The sequence below is a fragment of the Pleurodeles waltl genome, chromosome 11 (genome assembly GCF_031143425.1).
Source record: "Pleurodeles waltl isolate 20211129_DDA chromosome 11, aPleWal1.hap1.20221129, whole genome shotgun sequence".
Lineage (NCBI taxonomy): Eukaryota > Metazoa > Chordata > Amphibia > Caudata > Salamandridae > Pleurodeles > Pleurodeles waltl.
In genome coordinates this window covers 487,826,848-487,851,082 of record NC_090450.1, presented here as the reverse complement: position 1 = coordinate 487,851,082, position 24,235 = coordinate 487,826,848, and positions in this window count along the sequence as shown.

Here is a 24,235-nt window from a genome sequence, read left to right as displayed (position 1 = left end):
TAAATCTGGACGTGCCAAAACTAGCCAATGAAAGTATACCTATCTTGCTCTTTGCTGATGACGCCGTATTACTGGCAAGAACAGAGATAGCAATGCATGGTCTACTTAGGGGCTTTGAATCTTTCTGTACCTCAAGGAGCATGGTAATCAATGAGGGGAAAACAAAGTTTATGATTCTCAACCAAAAACAGACGTTGCAATCGACTTTTAGGGTAAATAATAAGCCTCTGGCCCGAGTGGCCACCTATGATTACCTGGGCTGCAGATTAGATGAAAAACAGACATGGAAACCACAAATCTACAAAAGCAGAATTTCCTTGGCCCAACAAGCCGGAGCAGTACTCAGATTTGCCAAGGCTACAGGCAATCACTCCGTGAGCTCTGCACTGCTTGCATACAAAACAAAAGCAAGAGCCGCAGCACTTTACAGCGCAGAGATCTGGGGATTCAGAAAGATTCCATCAATACAAGTAACCGAGAACAAATTTTTACGCCAATTACTTTGTCTAGGTAATGCTACACCAATGAACGCAATAAGAATTGAGCTACAGATGAGAAAGGTTGAGGACTACATCGCTCTGGCTCCAGTAAGATACTGGATCCGTATTTGGACAAAAGAGGCTCTTAAACCATTCAGAGATGTACTTAAGGATATCATGAAGCTGCAAAACCATTGGAAACTGCCCTGGTTCAAACATATCTCAACTATCCTGGCTGCTATCGGCCAGGATGACTTTTGGCTCCATCCAGAAAAAATCGGAAGGCCTAGTCTAGCTGTCATAAAAAAGGCATATTGGGAGCGAAAGACAGAGATTATGTGCGAGTCATTTAGCCCTTTATTCAAGCGGTATATTTTGTTTAACCAAGAGCTTAAACCAGCATCATTCATAGACAGTATTTATCCGGAGGAAAAAAGGGCTCTCTACTTTAAATTCCGTATGGGCACACTACCAGTGACAGCGGTGGTCAACAGATGGCAATCCGCTCCTCCGAGTAGTTTAGAATGTTGTCCATGCCTTCATGGTGGTCCGGAAACACTTTCCCACTTCCTTTTACTATGCCACTTTACGCTCAGACTCCGTAAATTGTACCTTCGCCCACTTTTCAGAACTTCCGGAGTTAGGAAGTGCAAGGAGGCGGAAGCGCTATGTATGCGTTCAGATGAGAAATACATTGTGACAAAGGTCTCAACCTATATCTTGGAAGCATGGAAATTACGTCTATCAATGCACCTACAGTTGGCACAGGCACAATAGCCTATGTTATCCCGTACCTATTTAGCTTGGGAAATCGGTGCAGGGTAGTGTAAACTGGGTTAGGCCTCGGGCTTTTATTAAATGGCTGGAAGGCAACGCAAGGCCCCAAATGACTCGTCCCATAATAAGACATTTTAAATATTAGACTCATTATGTTTTTCTAGAATAAGTTAAGCTTTTATGTAAATTATGGTCAAATCAGGTTTTACGATAATGCATGGTAAATTGGATACATTTTGGCACATGTTAAATCAAATTCAAGCATAGTTCCTTTTATTGAGATGTTTTATTTAATGTGATTTTTATTGAGTTCGAGGGATTGATATCTATTGTGTGATTATTGTTAAGGCCGGATAGGCTAATAACAATTAAATAAATAAATGGTAAATGGAAACACAAAGTCATTGGTCAAACACAATTAATAGCATAACATCTCCACCCTATGACCAACGACTTTAGTTTACACTGCTCTTATTTCAATCAAAAACAAAAAAACAAAAACATTATAAGCAAATCAGATTTGAATGATAAAAGCAATCACTGTAAAGCAATGGAAGTGGATTAACATATTGATCTCATAACCTTTCAAATCAGATACATCTACAATGAAAAGACTGGAGCTTATATACTCTGATTGGGATAATAACTGATTGAATAGTGTCTCTAAAATAGCAAGTTGATGTAGCATGAGTTCTACTCATGTAAAGGTACACGGTCCACCTGAAAGGTTTGCTGGAATGTAAGTGAAAGTCAGGTTTCCACACGAAAAAACACAGACAGTTAACTGCCAATGTTGCTTAGTTCCAGTGGAAGAATGTAATCAAACAAGTTGACAAACTTTATATTGATTCCAGGTAGAACTTGAACTGAAGGCGCCAGTTGCGCAAAATGGATCCATGGGGTTTGTACTTTAATCAATCAGGTTCAGGTTGGGGTGCGGTCCCTCCCCCGACCCCACATGCAAACACCCGAAGGGAGACCACACAGCACACTCATGGTCAGTGGCGAGTCGTGGTAGGATCTACAAAAGAAAAAAGTATGACTTTTCTTGCAAATAACATTTGTCATCTGGAATATGCCCTTCTTCTTCCTTTTGTCCTTGTTTTATAATCAGCAGGACGTTATTGGGGCCCTTTGCTATAATTTATGCAGGTTCTGGAGGGTCATTTGGGGATTCAACCCACACTTTAGCACTGAGGTTTTTATCTGCTACACCACAGCTTCCCTTTCCTTGCACTGTTAGAAGGGCTGGGGCAGACTCCTTCTTTACCAAACCTCCATTCACTGCACTTATAACGAGTTGGGCAATTCTGTCTCCAATCTGTATGAATGAATCAGATTCTCTTCTAGTTATCAGAATAACTTTGATTTCGACTTGGTAATCTGCAGCAATCACTCTGCCTAAAACCTGATCAATTTGCCATATCTGTCCTGGTAACTTTCCCCTCCCCAACTGATCTTTGACTGTTTGTGGGACAGATTTCTGTTGTGTGTCCTGACAAATAGGACATTGCACAATCACAGTTTTTATCAAATCTAAGGGAATGTGCATCTCTCTAATCTCTGCCCACCCGTAAGTGGCTTTTTCTCCCAGATGTCCACATTTCTGGTGCGCCCACTTAGTCATCCCCACCAAGTCATAATTCTGGGTTGACACTTCTGTCTCTGAAATTTTGGCTTTAACATCTGCAAGGGAATTGAACCAGTTATGTACAAGCCATGTGGAAAACCAACGGCTAATCCATTGGCAGTGAACCAAGAATCAGTGTAAAAATGACACATCTCAAGCAGCTCTTGCTTTAAAGTCTGACACACATTGTACAACTCTGCATATTGGTTACTTTTTCATTCTCCTGTAGTAGGCAACAACTTTTCAGTAACTGGATTGTATGACACTGCTTTCCATTGTCTTTTAGTACTCATGCATTTCAATGAATCATTGGTCAAACAAACATGCTTTCTATGCTACGGGACAAGAATTCAAATGGTGTACTCAATTTCACTGGTGACTCTTTTACCTGTGGTACTCCCTGCACCCTCTCCTCATCCTGTAAAGGGGCTTGTGACACCTGTTCATGTAGGGCTGCAGTGACTCGAGTCCCATTGTGTATGTACCAGATCCAAAGTATGATACTAGCCTCTTGTGCCTGTCTTATACTGTGAGATTTAGGTGAACTCATCACCAACTGCATGATTGATAGTTCAGGTTTCAGAATTACATTATCATTTAATGTCATTTGCTCAGTATTCACTAGAGCCCAATAACAAGTCAAAAGCTGTTTTTCAAAAGCATTACAGCGCTCCACAAAGTCAGATAGTTTTCTACTCCAAAGTTCCAGGGGCACCCTTGTCCTCCCCGTTCCTGATTTACATGTAAATCAGTGTTTCCCTCTTGCACTGCGCACAAATCTAAAGTCTGTTGAATTATTTCATTTGTCAAATCAAAAGCCCGCAGCTGCTTCTCACTCCCTTCAAACTCATGTTTTTTCATAGTTACTTTGTACCAAAGTGTTAAGATTTTACTCAGATGAGGGCTATACTGTTTCCAAAAATCAAACAAGCTTGTGAAACTTGTGTCTTGCTTAGTGCAAATAGTAAGAAACTCTAAAATCTTTTGTTTTACCTGTGACAACATCTGCCTATTTTCTGGATTCCACTGAATTCCCAGAAACTGCACATTTTGGGACAGTACCTCTGCCTTGTCTGAATTAATTTTACACATTGTACTTTGCAAAAGCGGTCTGAATATAACATTCTCAACTTCGTGCTCAGTGTAATCTTTTAAGGAATGTACTGCAACTGCCAACAACCATGGGCTGCTCTGCACACGGAGATCTACGCTCTGCTCAAGAGGCTCACACTGTCCCCCACCTTTTTTAACCTCATTACTGGAATGAGAAAAGCCAGATTCTCCTGCAACAGCTTTATAGATTTCAGTTTTATCTTGCAACAATTTGTTCTGGCTAATTTGCTCACGTAAATTCTTATTCTCATGTTCTAACTGCCTACATCTTGCATGCATTTTTCTGTAAGCAGACAAAATTATCCAAACCCTTCTGTCAAGAACAAAAGGGACATCATTTCTTTCAAAAAGCACATTTTCTAAATATGAAAACACTTTTGCTTTATCCAAGCACTCATCCCAAGACTCACAAAGTCCTGATAAACAAGAAAACATGTTTCTCACAGCACCATAAGGAAGTTTAACTTCACATGCATTTTCAAACATGGTCTGCCGTGCTTCTTTAATTCTCTAAACAACAAAAAACAATTACACTTTTAAATCATCGTGCACCTCCAATCTCTAATTCGACTCCCAGACTGACGACTAACGCCAACATGTTTTACTTTCCTTATCTTATGACCGAGCTGACAAAACTTCTCTGGAATGCACTTCTTGGTTTAAAGAAGACATTTTGTTATTACTTCACCATGAGGTTCCTGAGAGATGAGATTAGTAGGTTGGAAGCACACGTTTAAAAGTAGTCACAGCAATGAAAGCTAAATATATCAAAGTACTTCTCAATTGCAATGTACACAGCAAATACATGTGATTATATTATAGCATAACTTCAAAGCAAAGAATAAAAGTCAAAATTCATCACCGTAGGGCCTATCACTGCTCATCATCCTTCTCATGCCTGCAAGTTGATGACTCCTGTTCAACTGCGAGAAAGAGATTTTCCACCCAAACGGGAGGTCAGGCAGCTGACGTCCGCTCCTGACTGAAGTCCTGGGAAATTCCCCCTTGCTGCTGCCCAGGGACACCGTAAAAAGCCTGCTAACAGGCCCTTTCCTCCAATCACAGCCGTAAAAGAACCAGCTGGAGAGTGGCCAAGTCTCCAAGCTCGCTCGTTCCCAGGCTGGATAGAGAGGTAAACACAAAATATACTCTCTCTTATCATGAAAAAAACACCTTGGTCTACCATGTGGAAAAACACATCTCATCTGAAATGTCTCAACTGCAATGTTGAACTCCACGTTAAAGCCAATAGGCAGCTAAACTGAATACAAAATGTAATGTCTAATGCCATGTTAAAGCCAATAGGCAGCTATCCTAAATACCAAATGTAATGTCTAATGCCACGTTAAAGCCAATAGGCAGCTAAACTGAATATAGAATGTAATGTGCTACTGATGAACATTGAACAACTAATATGCACAGTGGTGAAACACAAAGTCATTGGTCAAACACAATTAATGGCATAACACCAGTGCAGAACATGTTCCAGTAGTCCAACTGGTTGCTGAGGGCGTGAGTGATATTTTTCCTGGTGTGGTTAGGAAGCCATTTGAAGGTCTTCATCAGCATCTTCAGAGTGTGGAAGCAGAAAGCACTGTCGGTGCTGACTTGTGAAGTCATGTCCAGTTTAAAATGTCTTCATCTTCTTCTCACTCTTCACACAATCAGAAAAAGCCTTGGTGCTATGTGTGCAGAGGTAAAGGCCATTGGCCAGGGGATAAGTCCTGCTCAGGTAAAGCCCCTGAGCCTACCACCACTACTCTAGTGCCCCTAGCACTAGTGGTACTAGTGGTGGGGCTACTGGCATTAGTCAAACTGAAGGTGTAGTTGCGTTCACTTTTGGGACCATACTAGAAACTGGGGTAGACAGTCCCAAGACAGTTTCTGTCACACCAGGTGGCAGTGGCCTTGCCACCTTGGCTGCTTGTCCCCTTAACATAGATAAGTACAGGGACACAGGTGCCAGTTTCACTTTGGTGACTGAAAACCTAATATCACCCGCACAACACCTCCTTGGATTCTTGGACAGAAGTGCGAAGTTACTGATGTCAATAATTCCACTCAGTCTCTCCCCTTAGCTGTAGTTCAACTTAGTTGGGCTGGAGTTACTGGCCCTAAGCAGGTGGTGGTATCACTAAGCTTACCTATAGATTGTCTCTTAGGGAATGACCTAGAAGCCTCAGGTTGGGCTGAGGTAGAGTTTAGTACTCATGCATCCATGCTAGGTTTCCCTGAGGAATTGCTTCCTCTCATTTCTGGTGAAATGAAAAAGCAAAGGAGAGAAAAAGGGCTGAAATCTCAGAATCCCTCTCCATCAACAGGTAAGAAAGGTATCAAAGTATCCCTTCCCCAACCTGCCACTAAGGATACCATTCCTGTGGTGGGAGAAACCTCTCCTGTGGTGGAAACTGTACCGAAAGAGCCATCAGCTACCACAGCTGGACTCCCAGAGGTAAAAGTACCTCTTTGGGAACTACTGCACAATTTGTGTAAATATGGAGCATCCCTCCAGCCCTCACAAGGAAACTTTAGTTTCCAGCCCTGCACTGCCTCTAAACACTTAGGACAGCAGCCCTGTCCTGTGTGGAACTTATGGGACACCCCTGCACTGCTCCAACTCAAGAGAAACAGCAACCCTGTTCTCTCTTACAGCCATATGGACAAAGGTTTTGCCCAGCTATGGCTTTACTGAGACACCATCCCTGCCTAGCATTTCCTGCATTTGACATAGGCCCAGTGGACTAATCAACTTTAAAACATACTCATAGGAACTCTGAGAATATACACACTCACACTGTTGGCTAGGTCAAAATCTACAAACAGGGTGGATTACATCCCCACAGGGAAGTAACCATATAGTGGATGATAAAGGGAGTAACCACTCTATTGCAGATGTACACTCCACTTATCACCACTTAGACAATAAAACCTCAGCTGGTCAAGGTTAGCGTTATTGTCCTTCATTTGGGGTGGGGGATTATGTGAGAAAGTAGCCTCTTTCTAGCATGGTTACCCCACTTTTGGCCTGTTTGTGAGTGTGTGTCAGTGTGTTTTTACTGTGTCACTGGGATCCTGCTAGCCAGGACCACAGTGCTTTTAGATAAAAAAAAACTGTGGCCTATATTTATACTTTATTAGCGCCGCATTTGCGCCACTTTTTGACGCAAAAAACTGCGCAAACTTACAAAATACAATTGTATTTTGCAAGTTTTTGCCACTTTTGCGTAACAAAAATGACATAAATGCGGCGCTAAAGAAGTATAAATATGGGCCTATATGTCAGTGTGTTTTGCCTGTCTCACTGGGATTCTGCTAGCCAGGACCCCAGTGCTCATAGTTTGTGGCGTATGTGTGTATTGTCAGTAGTGCTTGACTGTGTCACTGAGGCTCTGCTAAGCAGAACCTCAGTGCTTATGCTCTCTCTGCTTTAAAATTTGTCACTGTAGGCTAGTGGCTTCATTTACCAACTTCAGTTGGCACACTGGACCCCACTTATAAGTCCCTAGTGTATGGCACCTAGGTACCCAGGGCATTGGGGTTCCAGGAGGTCCTTATGGGCTGCCGCATTTCTTTTGCCACCCATAAGAAGCTCAGACAAACCCTTTCACAGGCCTGCCATTGCAGCCTGTGTGAAATAGTGCACACACTATTTCACAACCATTTTACCTGCACTTAAGTAACTTATAAGTCACTGATATGCCTAACTTTCACTTTCTGAAGGTTAGGTGCAAAGTTACTAAGTGTGAGGGCACCGTTGCACTAGCAAAGGTGCCCCCACATAGTTCAGGGCCATTTCCCGGGACTTTGTGAGTGCGGGGACGCCATCACACACGTGCACTACATAAAGGTCAATACCTATATGTAGCTTCACAATGGTGACCCTGAATATGGCCATGTAAGGTGTCTAAGATCATGGAATTTTCCCCCCATTCCAAATCTGGTATTGGGGAGCCAATTCCATGCATCCTGGGGGCTCCACCATGGACCCCCAGTACTGCCAAACCAGCACTCTGAGGCTTGCACTGCAGCTACACCTGCTGCCACCTCACAGACAGGGTTCTTCCCTCCTGGGGTCTGAGCAGCTCAGTCCCAGTAAGGCAAAACAAAGCATTTCCTCTGAGAGCAGGGTGTTGCACCCTCTCCCTTTGGAAATAGGTGTTATAGGCTGGGGAGGGGTAGCCTCCCCCAGCCTCCGGAAATTCTTTGAAGGGCAAAGATGGTGCCCTCATTGCATAAGCCAGTCTACACCGGTTCAGGAACCTCTTGTCCCCTGCTCCGGCGGGAAACTGGACAAAGGAAAGGGGAGTGACCACTCCCCTGTCCATCACCACCCTAGAGGTGGTGCCCAGAGCTCCTCCAGTGTGTCCCAGACTTCACTCATCTTACTTTGCAAGGTGTGGGTGCACTCTGGAGGGCTCTGAGTGGCCAGTGCCAGCAGGTGACATCAGAGATCCCTCCTGATAGGTCCATACCTGATAAGGTAGCCAATCCCCCTCTCAGTCCTATTTAGGGTCTCTCCTGTGAGTTCACTTCAGATTCTGCTTGCAAGTTTCCTTTAGGATTCCTCTGAACTATTACTTCATACTCTGACCTCAGATCAACCGCAGCCTGCTCCAGGAACCGCTGTAAGAGCAACAAAGTATCCACAAGGGCTACTTTCCTTCTGCAACTTCAGCTCCAGCCAGCAACTGCAACAGTTTCCACGGTGTGCATGCTCTGGGGACTTCCTGTCTTCACCCTGCACAAGAAGGACCAAAGAAATCTCCCATGGGATGACGGAGTGACTCCCCTGCTCACACAGGCACCTTCCAAGTTGACGACTGGTACTCCTGGACTCCTCCCACAGTGACAAGCATGCTCCTAGAAACACATTGGGTGGACTTCATCGACATAGACTGTCCTGAGGTCCTACTGACGCAATTTGGAGGAGGTAAGACCTCTCCTTCCCTGAGAGCGACAGTACCCCTGTGCACTTTGTCTTCTTTACCTACTGAGGCCTCTGTGCACGAGTTGTAAAATTCCTTCATGCACAGCCTGGCCCCAGTCCCCAGCACTATATCCTGCTATGCTCAACTCGCTGAGTTGACTCTGGTGGCGTGGGACCCTTCCTTGTGGTGCTGCACCAACTGCGTTTTGCACCTCCTTTGTCCCCATGTCCTGGGACTCCCATGGGTGCTGCCTGGCATCCTGAGGGCTCTCTAAAGTGCTAAGAGGCTCCTCTTCCTCCTCACATAGAGTTGAGGGCCCCAGGTCCCTCCTGGGACCAGCCAGCGTCATTTTGATGCAAAACGCACATTTGTCGTAACCAAGGCTTGTTGGCGACTTCCAACACAAAATCATGTCTGCCTCCATCTTCATGTTGTGGGACATCTTTTGCATCATGCAGGAACCCGCTGGCATCTTCCTAGGGCGCTTTTCGGCAGTCTTTGTCCAACCAGGGACTCTTCTTTTGCACCCTCTTCTGGGTTGGCAGAGGCTCCTGTCCTTCCTGGAACTTATTTCAACTTCTGGACTTGGTCCCCTTCTTTTGCATGTCTTCAGGTCCAGGAATCCAACAGTTGTTGTTTGCAGACTTAGGGGGTCATTCTGACCCTGGCGGTCCATGACCGCCATGGCGGAGGGCAGCGGAAGCACCGCCAACAGGCTGGCGGTGCTTCCTGGGCGATTCTGACCGCGGCGGTAAAGCCGTGGTCAGAAAAGGGGAGCCGGCAGTTTCCCGCCGGTTTCCCGCTGGCCCAGGGAATCCGCCATGGCGGCGCTGCTTGCAGCACCGCCATGGGGATTCCGACCCCCTTCCCGCCAGCCTGTTTCTCGCGGTGTCCACCGCCAGAACCAGGATGGCGGGAACGGGTGCCGTGGGGCCCCTGGGGGCCCCTGCACTGCCCATGCCACTGGCATGGGCAGTGCAGGGGCCCCCTAACAGGGCCTCACAAAGATTTTCACTGTCTGCTTTGCAGACAGTGAAAATCGCGACGGGTGCCACTGCACCCGTCGCACCCCTGCAACTCCGCCGGCTCCATTCGGAGCCGGCTTCATTGTTGAAGGGGCTTTCCCGCTGGGCCGGCCGGCGGTCTTCTGGCAGTCACCCGCTGGCCCAGCGGGAAAGCCGGAATGGCCGCCGCGGTCTTTTGACCGCGGAGCGGTCTTTCGGCGGGAACCGCTTGGCGGGCGGCGACCGCCGACCGCCGCGGTCAGAATGACCACCTTAGTTGGTTACTGCAATAATCCATATCACGAGGTGTAGTGTGTCCTAAGGAAACTTGCAGTACTTTACTCCTGCTTTTCTGGGCTCTGGGGGAAGGGGGTAATTTACTTACCTTTACTGTATTCTTACTCTCCCAGCGATTCTGCACACACTACACTTGTCTAGGGGGTAATTTGTGATTCGCATTCCACTGTTTTAGTATATGGTTTGTGTTGCCCCTAGACCTATTTTCTCCTGTTGCATTCTATAGCATTTCCTATTGTTTGCACTATCCTATGACTAATTACTTGTCTAATTTTGGAGTCTAATGTATATATTGTGTATAATACTTAACTCCAGAAGGAGTATTGTCTCTAAGATATTTTTGGTACTGAGCCACCCAAATAAATACCTTTATTTTTGGTAACACTGAGCATTGTCTTTACTTGTGAATAAGTACTGTGTAACTATATGTGGTATTGCATGAGCTTTGCGTGTCTCCTAGTTCAGCCTAACTGCTCTGCTATAGCTACCTCTATCAGCCTAAGCTGCTAGAACACTACTACTTCACTAATAAGGGATGACTGGACCTGGTATAAGGTGTAAGTACCCAAGGTACCCACTACAAACCAGGTCAGCCTCCTACAGTGAGACTGTAAAAACACACTGACACACACTCACAAACAGGCCAAAGGTAGGGGTAACCATGCTAGAAAGAGGCTATTTTCTCACATGACCCACCCCAACGAAGGACAATAAGGCTAACACTGGCCAGTTGAGACTTTGTTGTCTAAGTGGTGATAAGTGGTGAGTAGATCTGCAATAGAGTGGTTACTCCCTTTATCATCCATTGTATGGTCACTTCTATGTGGGGATGTAAACCACTCTGTTTCGAGATTTTTACCTAACCAACAGTGTGAGTGTAAATTCCCAGAGTTTCCTTTTAGTATGTTTTCAAAGTTGGGCAGTGATATTGGTCCTCTGGGCCTAAGTCAAATGATGAGAATGCTAGACAAGGATGTTGTTTCAATAAAGCCATAGCTGGGCAAAAACTTTTTCCATATGGCTGAAAGAGAGCACAGGGTTGCTGTTTCTCTTGAGTTGGAGCAGGGCAGGGCTGTTGCCCTATAAGCTCCACACTAGGACAGGGCTGCTGTCCTAAGTGTTCAGAGGTAGTGCAGGGCTGCTGCACTAACGTTTCTCTGGGAGGGCTAGAGGGTTGCTCCATATTTCCTAAAATGGTTGAATTTTGCATATCTGGATTAGTAGTTCCACAGAGAGGTACTTTTACCTCTGGGAGTCCAGATGTGGTAGCTGAGGGCTTCCTTGGTACAGGTTCCACCCCAGGAGAGGTTTCTCCCACCACAGGAATGGTATCCTTAGTGGCAGGGTGGGGAAGGGATACTTTGATACCCCTTTTATCTGTTGGTGGAGAGGGATCCTGAGATTTCAGGCCTTTTTCTCCCCTTTGCTTTTTCATTTCACCAAAAATTAGAGGAAACCATTCCTCAGGGATACCCAGCATGGGTGCATGGGTCCTAAACTCTACCTCAGCCCAACCTTAGGCCTCTAGGCCATTCCCTAAGAGACAATCTACAGGTAAGCTAGGTGATACCAAAACCTGCTTTGGGCCAGTAATTCCACCCCGACTAAGTTGAACTACAGCTAAGGGGAGAGACTGAGTGGATTTATTGACATAACTTAACTTGGTACTTCTGTCCAAGGAGGTGTTGTGCATATGACACCAAGTTTTGGGTCCCCAAAGTGATACTGGCACATGTGTCACTGTAGGGCTGGGCCTCAACACCGTTTATTAAAATTGACTGCCTGTACTTATCCATGTTACTGGGACAAGCAGCCGATACCACAGGTGTGACAGAAACTGTCTTAGGACTGTCTACCCCAGTTTCTATGATGGACCCAAAAGTGAACCCAACTACACCCTTAGTTTGACCATTACCAGTAGTTCTGCCACTATTACCACTACTGCTAGGGGCACTACACTTGGATATATTAGTGGTGGTAGTCTCAGGGGCTTTACCTGGGCAGGACTTATCCCCTGGCCAATGGCCTTTACATCTGCACACACAGCACCAAGTCATTTTAGTGTGTGTAGAGTGAGAAGAAGATGCTTTATCCCCACCCCCAGAGGAGTGTTTTGGGCCTGAAGAAGGATCTTTGTGCTTACTTTTATCCACATGCTTGTCCTGAGATTTTTCACCATCTTTCTTTTTGCTGTCATTGTTACCCCCTGTATGAGCCTTCCTTTGTCTTCTTTCTTTCCCAATTCTTGGGAGAGGTCAGATCTGAGTCCACAAGATATTGGTGCAACAAATCAGACGCAGATTTGTTCCAAATATGCTTTCTTAGAATTAAGTTATGCAGGCTTTCATAGTCAGTCACCTTGCTGCCATTTTACCAACCATCAAGGGCCTTCACTGAACAGTCTACAAAGTCTATCCAATCCTGTGAAGACTCCTTTCTGGTCTCTCTGAACTTGATTCTATATTGCTCAGTGGTTAAGCCTACACAATACATGTCCGTGCACTTTTGAGAATGTGGTAGTTGTCTGAGTCATCCTCCCTGACAATAAGGAGTCTGTCTCTCCTCTTGCCAGTGAAAGACAACCACAGGATAGCAGCCCACTTTGCTTGAGGAACCCTCTGAAATGTACAGGTCCTCTCAAGTGCAGCAAACCACTTATAAATGTCATCCCCATCCTTGTAAGGGGGAACAACCTTGTGCAGATGTCTGGAATCAAATGTAGGTTCCCTAACACTGGAGTTCCTGAAATTACTGCTGCGGCCACCTTGGGGAATTAACACCAACTCCTGCCTTTCCCTTTCCACAGCTAGGATTCACTGTTTAGGGCCAACTGTTGCTGTTGTAGCCTCAGTCTGGCCTCCTCTAATCTCAGCTTTCTGAGTTCCCTATCTAGGGACTGGTCCTCAAGGTTAGATGTGTGTGACACCTCTGAGACAGAAGTGATATTGGAATTGGCAGAGGCATATCTTTCCCTAACTTGATTCACCCTAGTTACCTGGCCTTTAGGTGTGAAGGAAGCCCTACTTGTGTGTGATCCCTACTGTAGGAAAGTACCATCTTCCTTGGAATGTTACCCCCATTTTTACCTGTATGTCAGTATGTTTTTGCCTGTCTCACTGGGATCCTGCTGGTCAGTGCCCCAGTGCTCATAGTTTATGGCCTAATGTGTGTGTGTCTATAGTGCTTGACTGTGTCACTGAGGCTCTGCTAAACAGAACCTCAGTGCTTGTCCCCTTTCTGCTTTTAAATTTGCCACTATAGGCTAGTGACTTAATTTACCAATTTCAATTGGCACACTGGACACCCCTAATAAATTCCTAGTATAGGGTACCTAGGTACCCAGGGTATTGGGGCTCCAGGAGATCCATATGGGCTGCAGCATTTCTTTTTACACCCATAGGGAGCTCAGACAAACCCTTGCACAGGCCTGTCATTGCAGCATGATCGAAATAACGCACACACTATTTCACAGCCATTTTCACTGCACTTAAGTAACTTATAAGTCACCTATATGTCTAACCTTCACATGCTGAAGGTTAGGTGCAAAGTTACTAAGTGTGAGGGCACCCTTGCACTAGCAAAGGTGCCCCCACATAGTTCAGGGCCATTTCCCGGGACTTCGTGAGTGCAGTGACGCCATTACACGCGTGCACTACTTATAGGTCAAAACCTATATGTAGCTTCACAATGGTAACTCTGAATATGGCCATGTAACATGTCTAAGATCATGGAATTGTCCCCCCCATTCCAAATCTGGTATTGGGGAGCTAATTCCATGCTTCCTGGGGGCTCCACCATGGACCCCCAGTAGTGGCAAACCAGCTCTCTGAGGCTTGCACTGAAGCTACAGCTGCTCCCACCTCACAGACAGGGTTCTGCCCTCCCGGGGTCTGGGCAGCCCAGTCCCAGGAAGGCAGAACAAAGCATTTCCTCTTAGAGGATGGTGTTACACCCTCTCTCTTTGGAAATAGGTGTAAGAGACAGGGGGAGGGTAGCCTCCCCAGCCTCTGGAAATGCTTTTAAGGGCACACAGATGGTGCCCTCCTTGCATAAACCAGTCTACACCGGTTCAGGGACCCCTTCTCCCCTGCTCTGGTGTCAAACTGGACAAAGGATAGGGGAGTGACCACTCCCCTGTCCATCACCACCCCAGAGGTGGTGCCCAGAGCTCCTCCAGTGTGTCCCAGACTTCAGCTATCTTGTTTTCCAAGGTGTGAGGACACTCTGGAGGCCTCTGAGTGGCCAGTGCCAGCAAGTGACATCAGAGATCTCCCGATAGGTCCATAATTGATAAGGTAGCCAACCACGCTCTCAGGGCTATTTAGAGTCTCTCCTGTGGGTTCTCTTCAGATTCTTATAGAAAGTTTCCAGCAGGCAACTACTACTTCATCCTCGGATCAACCGCAGACTGGTCCAGCAACCGCTGTAACAGCAACAAAGTATCCAGAAGGGCTACTTTTCCTCTGCTACTTCAGCTCCAGCCAGCCACTGCAACCGTTTCCACAGTGTGCATGCTCTGGGGACTCCCTTTCTGCACCCTGCACCAGAAGGACCAAAGAAATCTCTCATGGAGTGTCGGAGTCACTACCCTGCTCAAGCAGGCACCTTCTAAGTTGACGACCGGTTCTCTTGGACTCTTCTCTTGGCGACGAGCGTGTTACTTGGACCTGAGGTCCTGCTGTCCCAATTTGGAGGAGGTAAGACCTTGCCTTCCCCGAGAACTACAGTACCTCTGTGCACTGTGTCTTTTTACCCTCCTGAGGCCTTTGTGCACTATTAACAAAATTCCATCATGCTCAGCCTGGCCCAGTTCCCCAGCACTCTATCCTGCGATGCTCAACTCTCTGAGTTGATCTCCGGCGGCGTGGGACCCTCCTTTGTAGTGCTGCACCAACCGCATTTTGCACACATTGTAGGTCCTGACATCGGATGATGACTGTGATGGATCCGTACCTCATGTGCCTTTGGTGTTTGGAGCGTGACCATGACCTGAAGTCATGTTCCGAGTGTCGGCCCATGCGTCTGAAGCGACACTTTTGTCTTGAGTGGAACTCAGGCCTCCTGTGCCCCTTTCTGCCCATACCACTTCTGCCCAGAATTCTCAAGAAGATCAAGAACGACTATGCCCAAGTCCTTCTTGTGGCTCTGGACTTGGCATTGAGATATTGAGATATTGGTATAACGGACTACTGTGCATAGCAATCGATCCTCCAATCAGACTGCCACTTCAGGAGAATATTCTGTCGCAGCACCGGAGGAGGCTTCTCCACTCAAACTTGTCCAGCCTCCACCTTCTTGCATGGAGATTGAGCGGTTAGTTGATGCTGTAATGGTAAATTGGTTTACTCCTGTCGTTGGAATAAATTTGTGGCATGATGCACAGACAAGTCTGTTGGCCCCTCTCTCTGAGGTCCTATTGTTTATCCTTTCTCTGGCCCAGCAGGGCTCTGCTATGGGCACCCTCAAAGGTTATCTGCTATTTCTGCATTTTTGAGGTGCCTCATCAAGCTTCTTTGTTTAAGTCACCTATTCTTACTAGTTTCCTTAAGGGTCTTATATGTTTCCGCAATCCCCATTCATTATACCCCAATGGGATTTGAATTTGGTTCTGACATTCCTAATGTGCCCTCCGTTCGAGCCTGTCCACAACTGTCCTCTCAGGCTTCTCACTTTGAAAACAGCCTTCCTTGTGGCCATTACATCTGCCCGCACGGTGAGCGAGCTGCAAGCATTGTCATCTAAGCCTTGCCATCTAGCCTGACAATGTGGTGCTTAGCACTAAGGCTTCCTTTTTGCCAAAAGTGGTTACGCCCTTTCATATAGGCCAACCCATCTCCTTGCCTACTTTTCAAGCATACCTACATCCTTCTAGGAAGAGGAGAGACTCCACTGTCTGGACCCAAAAAGAGCACTGGGCTTCTACCTTGATCGTACAAAAGATGGGTGATCAACTCTTTGTTGGTTATGTGGGTGGGAAGAAATGTCGAGCTGTGCAGAAGCGGACCATCTCCTGAAGGGTCGTTCTCTGCATTAAAATCTGCTATGCACTGGCCAAGAGGCAACCACCTGAAGGTTTGCATGTCCATTGTACTAGAGCTACAACTACAACCACTGCGTTAGCACGCAGAGTTTCAGTCCTTGATATCTATCTCGAGGAAAAGTGGGCATCTCTGCACACATTTACCAAAAACTACTGCCTGAACATTCAGGTCTGTAGGGACGGGTACTTTGCCCGTTCGGTCCTGCAGGACTTCCTAGTCGGATCTTAGATTGCAGACCCACCTCCAGGGATGGTATTGCTTGGGTTTCTATTCTAAGGTAAGGAATCTGTAACTAGATTTCTCTATCAGGTGGACAAGTTACTTAGCTTCGGAAACACCTTATCTGGAAGAGAGGTTATCTAGTTGCAGATCCCTTACCTACCCATCCTCCGCACTCAGCAAATTGATTTCTAGGGACAAGGGGGCATATTTATACTCTGTTTGCATCTTTTTTTAATGCACATTTGGCGCAAACCTAACTCCATATTCATATTTTGACGTTAGACATGTCTAACGTTAAAATGTAGGCATTTGCACCATTTTATGGATGTGTGCACCTACCTTGCGTCAATAAGATGCAAGGTAGGTGTTCCCATCTAACAAATGGTGCTATCCCGATAGCCCCATATTTATCCCAACGTGCTAAAATGATGCACAGGTGGGAGGAGGGGTTAAGTAATGGTGCAAAGCTTGCTTTGCACCATTATTTGACCCCTGGGTCAGACCTGTGGACCCATTTCCATGGTTAAACACCATGGGATTGGTGCACAGGTGCTCTCCCCAAGTGCCAGGAACACCCCCACCTACACTAGAGGGACACCAGAGGATGGGGGACCCCGTCCCAGGTAAGTAGAGTAAGTATTGGTAAGTATTTTTTAACTTTTTTCTAAAGTGGCATTGGGGGCCCAAACGTGGGTCCCCCTACATGGCACAGGGTGCACAACCATGCCCAGGGGACACTTGTCCCCTGAGCTAGACATTGGGTTGGTGGGCATGACTCCTGTCTTTCCTAAGACAGGAGTCATGTTTTTGCTGGTTGTGTGCCAGGAAATGGTGCTAGTCTGGTTAGAGGCATTTCTTTTTGCCTCTAACCAGGCTAGCTTCATTTTTGGACGCACAAACCCCTCCTTCCCTACCCCCAGCCTCCACCTGGCAAGCATCTTTTTTGAAGACTCTAGCCCAAGTTTAGCGCAGGCTTGCGCCATTCCTTTAATATGGCACCCGGCTGGCGCTCTGGAATGGCGCAAGCCAGCACTATACTTTTTGCTGCAAAACTGAGTTTTCTCAGTTTTGCAGCAAAATGTATAAATCAGGCCCAAGGACTATCCTTTCAACGCCTAAGTTTTGAAGCATCAGTTGTCAGTTTCTTTATGGCTCTGCACTTCTGGTGTGGAAATTTGTAAAAAGAAACATCAGCACGCTGGGGTGGTGCCTATGTAGGACGCGTGATGTCATATCCGGCGCTGCTGACGGACATGGTGCCAAATCTCCAGATCCAGACTGATATCTGGGGGAAATTCTAAGGTAAGGAATTCTCAACTAGATATTGTCTGTACCAGATAAGGTGTCAGTGTAATATTCTTGTGCAAATAGATTTTTCTAGCAAACTGTGGCATACGTAGCTGGGACACCTGAGGTCACATTTTTTAAGAATACTCGCATTAGTCTCAGAAGAAATGCTTTGTGATTCAGCCTTCTACTTAAAGGGCTAGATGTATCAAACTTTTCTGCATTCGCAAACGGTGCAAATTGCAAAAATCGGCCATTTGTGAATGAAAAAATGGTCCCTGCGATGTATGAAAGGCATTCGCCATGTGAAAATACGGAATCTCAGAAATTGCGATTTGTAGCGAAAATGACATGGTTTTGCGTGTCTCAATCAGCGTATCGCAAACAGGGACATGAAATACTGAATCAATATTTGCGAGATGCAAACTGCGACACAGTTTAGCAAATCGCGGATAGCGATCAGCAAAATCCTGGCGCAATTTGCGATATGCAGATTGCGACATGCAAAACCATGTCGCAATGGGATGCATCAATAATTTGCAATTTGTGAAAACACGCAGAATGGCCTTTTGCACATGCAATTTACCATGAATTGAAATCAGGTGGTAACCAGGTGCAAACTATATAAAGAGGCCCAGAATGACTCATCCGCTCTCCCACAATGGCTGCACTCTACGTGATGGCGAATGAGGATCTTGGCAGGTTTGAGTAGAGGGAGGAGGAGACAGAAGCCCATTTTCAGAGTGCGCATAACCCTTTTTGACCAGACAGAGGAGGAAATCTATGAGAAGTACAGGTTATGCTCAGCCACGATACTTGACCTGATAGCAGATCTTTAACCCCTACTGCAGCCCACCACACACAGGACCAATAGCATACCCACCCATGTGCAGGTATATGCTCCCTGCACCTATTAGCCTCAGGGAGCTATCAAGGGGTCATAGCAGCAGCAGGAGGGGTCTCACAGAGTGCTCTCACGATTCTTCAAAGCATTTCTAAATGCCATGCTGAGCAAAATACAAGAGCACATAAGATTCCCCAACACCCCACGGGAATTACAACAAACGAAAATAAATTTTTATCAGATTGCACAATTCCCACATGTCATAGGTGCCATTGATGGGACACATGTATCTGTCCACCATCGGCCACCGAGTATGTTTATCGCAACCGTAAAAAACATAATTCCATGAACATACAGGTGATTAGCAATGCCTCTAACATCATTACCGATCTTGTGGCCAGATACCCATGTAGCACACATGACTCGTACATCTTTCGCCACAGCGGGATTCACACAAGACTGCTAGCTGGGGAGTTTGGAGAAGGATACCTACTGGGTAAAGTAATAGATGACTATGTGACATTGAAGTTATATTGACTGCAGATTCCAACATTACTCATTTTACCCTCTGTTCATTCCAGGAGACAGTGTGCATCTATATACAGACGCCCTACCTGAACCCTTCAACGCCTGCAGAGAGGAGGTACAATGCTGCACACAGGGCAACCCGCAGTGTGGTGGAGCGGACTTTCGGTCTCCCGAAGAGCCGCTTCAGGTGCATCCATAAGAGTGGTGGGGTACTGCAGTACAGCCCAGAGACGAACTGCAAAATTGTGGCTACATGTGCAATGAGAAGGGGCATAGCTGTTGAACCAATGGAGCCAGACTCAGATGAAGATGGTGATCTCTTACCACCCCATCACCCAGTAGGCAGGACCAGTGCAGCAGAGGGCAGGCAAAGACATGCTGACATCACGCACAACCATTTCTGATGTAAGTAATGACAACACCACTGCAATTTAATGTCTTTCTGTAGCTGGCAACTTTATTACATTGACTTCAGGTAACGTATGTGTCAATAGGACATAGCCAGGAACCATAGGCTACCATGTGCAAATAACAGTGTCACACTATTAGCATCATAGTATAACTGTACAGCTACATGTTACGTTAGTCCTGTGTAGGCCTTAAAATTACTTCTTACGTCCACACACTCCACTTGAGTGCTCAGTGGCCTCACTGGCACCTCTTATAGCGGGTTCACTTGCAGTACTGTGTCTGTTACTGCGATGCCTAGGATCCATCAGAGGGGCTGTAAGACTGCTGATGCTCGAGAACTCGTCACTATCTCCACCACCCACTTCACTGTTTGCAGCACTGCGTGCTGTCTGCATTGCATCTAGGATATTGGTTATTTGCACCAAGCCCTGTGCAACGTCCTGACTGCAGTGTGCCATCTCCACCTGCAGCTGAGCTAGCAAGCCGATTGACCGATCTGCAGAAACCATCAAACCTTCTCATAAATTGGTGATGGCGCCTATGGTGGCTGACACACTCCTGCTGAATCTCTCAGTGCAGAGGTCCCTTAATGCATTTGTCAGGTCCTTTGTGTTTTCGGCTGCTGTTTTCAGTGACTCCACCTGCTTGATCATTGTGCCCATGTCCTGATTGAATGACACCAACTGCCTGTGCATTGAACTCATGTGTTTGCATTGCAGGCGCTGCACTTTCAGCATGGAAGCTTCAAGGCTGACAAAGATTGATGGGCCCTCTCCTTCCTCTGTGCACTGTCTGCCTGCATTGTGACACCTCCTGAGGGGAGTTGACTGACGCTGAGGCAGGGACTGCTGTGTTCCTGTGGATCTATCCTCTGGAAGTGGTGTGGGGAGTTCATCTGGCATCTCATCTGAGTCCAGGTTGTACTCTGGGAGAGGTAATACCCTTGCCCTGCATCTGGTTGGTGCAATACTGAGGGACTCACTTGTGTTGGAGTTGGACTGTGGCTGTGTTTCAACATCCCCCACATTTCCACCTTCTGCTGCAGCAGGGCCCAGGATATCTGCAACAACAATGTGCGGCATGTCATTTGTTTATATGTCACAATAAGTAGCACATTAGTAAATTTTGTACTCTGACATCGTATCACTGTGACTTGTGTGTTTTGTTTCTCTATGTGGCTGAACACCAAGTTGTTTTTAATGTGGTTTATTGACCTTAGAATTGTGGACTTTCACTCCCATAAGGCATTGTTGCATTGTATGTAAGATGTGGCATGGACTTCTTATCACGCTGCATCAAGCTAATGGCTATTTCTAGGGGACATTTGTACATGCACATACGGGGATACACATCATTACTCCCCTCACGTTTGCTGGTGATGGGTGTCCCTGAGGTGATACCACTGACGGCTTCTGGAAGCAGTTAGGACTCTACCATGTCTTCCATTGGTGTGGACGGTGTTTGGGTGGGTGGTCCTCCTCCGGTGCTCCTTGCCTACTTTAGCCTGCTGGCTACCCTTTCTTTGGCACGGGAACCATACCATCTCTTGCGTATTTCCTCCACAGAGTGCTGCGCAACACCCAATGCACATATTTTTGTCTGGATTTCCAACCGCAGTTTACTTTTCTCACTTTCAGGGACCTGTAGTGAGTTCTTCCCAAAGAGTTTGTCATGGTTCCTGAAAACCTCTTCAGTGAGCACCTCCAATTCTTGCTCACTGAATTTGAGCTTGCGCTTCCTGTCTCCCTTGTCCTTTAACTTCCCATCAGTGGCCATGTTGCCATTTGGTCCTGGTTGGATCACAAGGCTGACTCCCTGGTGCTGTGCTGTGTCTCCGTGCCTGCACCTGTGGGTGTGGCTCCTGGAAACAGCATGGGCTGACTCACTTCCTGGTTGTGATGACATCAGGTTGTTCCGGGTTGCCGTTTTCGCAATTTGCAATTTTCAGATACCGAATCGCAAATGATTTGCGATTCCGTATTTGCTAATAGCAAATTGCGTTTGGAAATTTTAAGAAATCACAAATACCAACTCTCAATTTTGATACATCCCATTTTGCATTTCTAAAATAGTGATTTCTTAAAATTCGCTATTTAAGAAATGCAGACCGGGAGCTTGATACATCTGTCCCAAAGTGCATTAAAAATGGTTCTGAGGTTTGCATCGAAAAGTTAGGAATCTAAGTTTTATTATATTATCCATATGTGATAGGAACAATTATTTGCACACATGAGACCTATTCCTCCAAAGTCTAGAGAACAAATGTTCCATAATATAAACATGTCATACTTTTTTGACTCATTGCTTTGTAAAATGTCTTTGCTTGTTAGCATGATTCAGCAACAGCTTTTTATGAATCATGATGAACTCGCAGTTTAAGAGTAAAACTGTTCTACATCCATGGTAGTAGGTAATGTTAAAAGAGTTTCCATTTGATTGCCCTTTGGACGATGTATGCTAACATGTAATTCAATCCCAAATACTAATTACGAAGTTGAAACAAACCAATGGTAGAATGAGAGTTAAATTTTTCAGGAACTATGAATTGTTCATTTTTAAGATGCATTTCTCCAGATCCATACACTGTGTAATCAGGAATGCACAACGTGCATGGTATAGTACGTAAAAAAGTTAATGGAGGATATTTGTAGAGTTTGTAGACAAACAACTCTCCCACTAAGGTTGCGAAATACCCAGTCTGCCAAACTCACAGTCTGCCCACTTTATTTCGAGTTGGGCAAACCGCCATATTTTATGCCGGCAGAGCACCCCTAGGGTGCATATTCTGAGGCATTTTACAGTTCTGGATTGCCAGAAAAACCTTATGAACCTAAAAAAAAAACTTAAAAATAAAAATCACTGATACAACCTGAAAGAAAACTCTTCGGTTTGATGCCCATTGTTTTTGTTTTTAAAACAAACTCCTGTTTCTATCAATTACATTCTCTATTGTTTAAGAAATGTGATTGGCTAGATAAGGGCTCCTATTTATCTTTTGGCCATGTTGAAACTCTTGAGTCAGTTGTGACTCAAATGATTTGCACTGTGGAAAACAAAATTGCATATCCAAAGGTTGGAGGTAAATATCCCTTAGGGTGCCTGACCACCGGGGCCAAAGGACACCCAGAGGCGTTGGAAAGACCCCCCCCAAAAAAAATCATCATGTAACTCTCCAGTCACAAAAGATGCTAGAGTCACACAATGTAGGAAGCTAACTTGGTGTGTGGGGGGTACCTAAGGTACTTACACCTTATTCCAGTTCTAGGTATCCCCTATTAGTGTAGTGTAGGCATTGTCTAGAAGCCAGGCTCTCTAGCGGTAGCTGTGGATGAGCAGCCAAGGCTTATCTAGGAGACATGCAAACCTCATACAATACCACTGTAGTAACACAACACTTATACACATTAAAGAATACATTCAGTGTAACAAAAATAAAGGTTTCTTTATTATGGTAACTTACCATCAAAAATACTATAGACTCAATACTCCCTTATGAGGTAAGTAATACACAAGATATTAACACTAGTTGTCATAAATAGGCATAAGGATAGTTAGAAAACAGTGCAAACAGTGTAAAACACAATAGAGAATAGTGACCCTAGGGGGAGCACAAACCATATACTAAAAAATCAGAATGCTAAAGTTGGAGCCCCATCTAGGTAAGTGAAGTGTGTAGAGAGGTGCTGGAGGTATCAGGAAGCACAAAGGTAAGTACCACAACAACCCCCCAGCAACTAGAAAATCAGGAGTAAATCACTATAATTTCCCCAAAACACCCACCAAGAAGAAAAGAAGAGAATTGCAAAACCCAGAGGCGAGTGCAAGAAACCAACAGTGGATTCCTGAAGAGGAAGACCCGTGGAAAGAGGAGACTAAGGGGGTTATTACAACTTTGGAGGAAGTGTTAATCCGTCCCAAAAGTGACGGTAAAGTGACGGATATACCACCAGCTGTATTACGAGTCCATTATATCCTATGGAACTCGTAATACGGCTGGTGGTATATCCGTCACTTGACCGTCACTTTTGGGACGGATTAACACCTCCTCCAAAGTTGTAATAACCCCCTAAGTCCAGAAGAAACAGCAGAGTCCGGGGGGCAGGAGCCCCTACCCACCAAGCTGAAGATGCAGGAGTTGGTCGAGAGTGAGGAAGGAAAGTCAGCACTGCAGCCCTGGAGTTGGAGTCATGTTCCTGAAAGATGCAGGTGATGTCCCACGCTGGAATGAAGATCGCAGTCAGGTTTGTTTAAGATGAACAATGGAAATATTATACAAGAATTCCTGATTTTGATTCTCTTGTTCACTGGAGAAAGATCAGCCTTTAGTGACCATCAAAACTTTGATCATTTCCTATACAATAAATAAAATAATGCATGTTATAAAGTTATAGTAGAATAACAATTATTGTGGAACCAAGCAAAGTATGTCACATTACTATATTTATGAATATAGAAAACTAATAAAGCAGTATATCTTGCAAGAAATAAAAAACATTAATTAAAAAAATTGTACTTGCTGAATACGAAGTTATAGGGAGAGTCAGGGAATCAAGTTTGATGTTTGAATGGGATAATCCTCGCCTCCTCGTCGTTAATGGAATTGAAACTTTCCTTCTCGTTAGCTAGGAAATTTTTCATTCTAAGTCAGGACCGGAGGTGAGGATTATGCATGTT